This window comes from Sinocyclocheilus anshuiensis, unplaced genomic scaffold (assembly GCF_001515605.1).
Source record: "Sinocyclocheilus anshuiensis isolate Anshui unplaced genomic scaffold, SAMN03320099.WGS_v1.1 scaffold1683, whole genome shotgun sequence".
NCBI classification, from domain to species: domain Eukaryota; kingdom Metazoa; phylum Chordata; class Actinopteri; order Cypriniformes; family Cyprinidae; genus Sinocyclocheilus; species Sinocyclocheilus anshuiensis.
The window spans coordinates 450,195-454,142 of NW_015548387.1; the positions used below are offsets into that span (position 1 = coordinate 450,195).

The 3,948-nt window shown below is 37.2% G+C and overlaps 1 long non-coding RNA gene across 1 annotated transcript in view; it reads right to left on the reverse strand.

Moving 5' to 3' along the window:
* Window positions 1-439: 439 nt before the first annotated feature.
* The window catches only part of LOC107656707 (uncharacterized), a 9,443-nt gene continuing 5,934 nt past the window's right edge, over window positions 440-3,948 (reverse strand). Inside the window, exons 3-4 of the long non-coding RNA XR_001630591.1 lie at window positions 2,296-2,303; window positions 440-452 (exon numbers count right to left, since the gene is read on the reverse strand). This is a non-coding gene — a long non-coding RNA (uncharacterized LOC107656707). The remainder of the gene's footprint in view (window positions 453-2,295; window positions 2,304-3,948) is intronic.

The window sequence follows — 3,948 nt, forward strand, 5'->3', positions numbered from 1 at the left end:
CTAAAAAGAAAATCGTAAATTTAGTATGAAAAATGGCAGTTTTTTACAGTGGATTCTAATGACAAGAAACATAAAAATAGGCCAAAATAACAATGACTGGAACTTGCAGTAACTTTATTAGCTAAAACATATTAGAGTTAAAAAATGTTTTCTGTAAATCTTCCAGACCCCTAATTACTGACACATATAGCCGGGCTGTAACTTTCTGACACTTGTATATTTCAGAAGACCCAGAAATATCCAAAAGGAAAACATGCCACTTCATTCCAATGAGACCTCGTCATGTTTAATATTTCACAACCTTTCTTTTCCCCTCCACCGATCCTGAAAATCTTTGTCTTGTTTCTGTCTCGCTGTGTCTTTAGGGAGGCCTTTTCTGGCAAGGTTTCAAGGAGGATGAGAGGAGAGAGGAAGACAGAGAGAGATGCACAAGTTCCATCAGTAATTGGAGACTGGGCTGGAACTGCAAGTACCAAGAACACAGGCAAGGCCTTCACTCCTCCGTGTATCCCATCAGCACTGACCTACAAACTGCCAGGCTTTCCCTCCCTGGACGCCAGCCAGAGTTCACCTGCTTCACTTCATTCCCACCCCCCCTTCCGTGCTCGGGGATCTGTGACTTATCAGAGGGGGTTTAAGAAAGGCAGAGGAATGCAGTGGCACCCGCTTCATCCAAAGAATCCACGGAAAGGCGAGGGAGTAGAAAGAGAGATATGAAAAAGAAGAGGTTAGGGATTCCATGATTCCAGTTCTATTTCCATTCAAAGGGCATTAAAGTGCACGAGACGTAAATTTAAATTGTATTTATTTACAGACGTACAGTATATTATGTCACACTTCACACTTCTCTAGTAAGTTTCGTCTGTTTGTGAAGACGCTGCAGGCTGTGGCATAGCGCAAATCCATGAATGAATGTTTCGGAGTGAAGTAAACTTCAACGGATTTCCTGTGTTCAGGGAGCAGTGAACACTGTGCAGGGATCCTGTCAATCGGAACATAGTTCATGCATGGAGTTGTCTTCTAATGAGCTGTTATCTGAATCAGGTGTGTTGAATAAGAGAGACATGCTAAATGTGCAGAGCAGAGAGTTTTATGTTGCTTTTTTGTCCTTTTTCTGAGCTTTGAAGTAGGCCCCCACTGTCACTATATGGAAAAGATGGCTTGGATATTCTGCTTAATATCACATTTTGTGTTTGCCAGAATTAAAAAAAAAAAAAAAGTGAGTAGGGTGATTAAATGCTGACAAACCCCCATGAGTTTTACTGTATAAAATAACAACTTTTAACTTTTTTCTCTTTAAGAACTTACTGTATGTAAATCATGGCAGAATTATTGAGTATTTTATTATTTTAATAATTATTGAGTCTTTTATTACTGAGTAAATCTAATGCCACGGTCACACTTGACTTTGAGCATGCAAGATTTCTTTGGATACTGCATCAATCATAATATTCAACATCTTATAATAACTCCACAATGTAAAAATATACAGTCTACTCCATTTTTCTGCAACACTACACACCTGCAGCTTTAAAGTTTGTTCTTTAAATTCCACTAAGAGGTCACAGCATGATATATAAATCTTCTATTGGTCACATGTCTTCATGGGATATGAATTCACTGCTCGGAGTTCACCAAACTTGATCTTTGGAACACTGCAAACTGTGAAACTTCTTCAAATGAATGGAAGTCAATGGAAGGAAAAATGAATGCCAGAATGTATCTAAAATGTGACCCTGGACCACAAAACCAAATCATAAGGGTCAATTTTTCGTTGATGTATGGTTTGTTATGATAGGGCAATATTTGGCCGAGATACAACTATTTGAAAATCTGTAATCTGAGAGTGCAAAAAAATCAAAATATTGAGAAAATCACCTTTAAAGTTGTCCAAATGAAGTTTTTAGCAATGCATATTACTAATCAAAAATTAAGTTTTAATATATTTACAGTAGGAAATTTACAAAAAAATCTTCATGGAACATGATATTTATTTAATATACTAATGATTTTTGGCATAAAAGAAAAATCAATCATTTTGACCCATACAATGTATTTTTGGCTATACAAATACCCCGGCGACTTAAGACTTAAGTTTTGTTGTCCAGGGTCACAAATTAGTCTCCAAATTAGATGTTTTGACTTCCAAATCAACTGCATTTATTTTAAAAGGAAAGTTTAAAGTAACATCTCTTTTTGATGTAATTGGTCTTATGTAGCACTGAATCACTTGTGATCAAAAAGCAACGTAGGTCGTAGGACAAGAAAAAGGTATTTGCTGTGGTCTTGTTGAACAGTCTGCTCTTAAGTTCTTTGGATAATTCAAACCGCAGAATATATACGTGCCCCCTCTTCTGCTTTCTGTCTCAGCATAGTTTTAATTTGCAGAGCCAGACAGGAGAGAGAAGGCCAGCAGAACAGTTTCCATTAGAGAGAAAAGAAGAAGAGAGATACAAAGAAAAGGAAGGGATGGAGGAAAGGAAACGAAAAGACGAGAAGAGAACTGCCGCTGTGCTTCCCCTGGTCAATTAGAGTTGCCAGAATGAGAGAGAGAGAGACTGGGAAGTGAGTGCTGGTGAGGTAGAGGCAGTGTATCAGCCCCATAACTATCTCCTGCATTTTAATTAGCTGAGTGAACAGTCCTCCACGGGATACTCCACATACCGACCCATCACCATGACAGCCACAGAACAGCGTTCCGGGTAGCCAGGCACGGCAGGAATATTTAGCTAACAAATTCAGTGCCAGGCTGAGTGTTTGACTCCATCTCAAGGCTGTGTTTTCCCTCCAGTTAATGGCTTATAGGACTAAAAAGAGACCCAGACTGTTTGAGAAGCCTCCAAAACCATCATTGCGCGGTGCCAATGTGGAAGTCGTTTAGTAACTAAATGGAAGACTCTTTCCTCTAATGACATTGCATGTACATGTTTATCATTTCAAAATGGTTAACACTTTTTAGTAGAATGAAACTATGTAATAAAAACTTGCATTTTTATTAGAAATGATACAACATTAATTTATATATAAATTAAATATGATTTTTTTTTAACTTAATGTATTGATAATTATTTATGAATTTATTTATTATTATATTAATATTTATTGCAATCTTTCAGCCTATATACACACATGCTACCATACAAAAAAAAATGCTGTTTTTGATAGTTCTAAATAGAGAAAAAGAAATCATATGCTCACTAAGGATGCATTTATTCAATCAAAAATACAATAAAAAACAGTAATATTTGAAATATTTTTTGAATTTAAAATAACTCTTTTCAATTTTAATATATTTCAAAATGCCATTGATTCCTTTGATTGCAAAGCTGAGTTTTCAACATCATTACTCCAGTCTTCAGTGTCACATGATCCTTCAGAAATCATTGTTAATCAGCCAAATCGGGCACAGTTACTAGTTGGATATCAGTTTACCACTAGTGCATTCATTAGCTTTTCTCTCCGTTAAGAAAATGTTCCATTTTCTTAACCTATTTACAGAAACAGTCCCAGTGGATCAGTGAAGCCAATTCCCTTTTGTTCTCTTCTTTTCTTCTCGTAGCAGGTGTGTCAGGTGGTGTCTGTCAGACAGCGTCCCACTGTTCTGTCCTGTCTTTCCCATTTCCGTGCTTTACAGCTTCCACATTAATCAGTGCTCTGTTTCTTCTCTTACCCGTTGTCATTTGTTCACGTCACTATCTCCTCCTTTGCCACAAATCACTGTTAATTGGGTTCTCCTGGTTTGTGCTCTTAGAGCAGAGCAGCGTATCTCCTCTCTGCAGAAACCTTTGAAGACTTCAAGCTGGAAATGGCTGCTGGTGGTAAAGGTGTAAATGCAGTTTTACATTTTTACTGCAGTCTGCACAGATAATTCAAGGAGCTCACCCAAAATTTAAATTATTATTTAATCTCCTAACATTGTTCCAAACCCACACTCTTAACTCTTTCCCC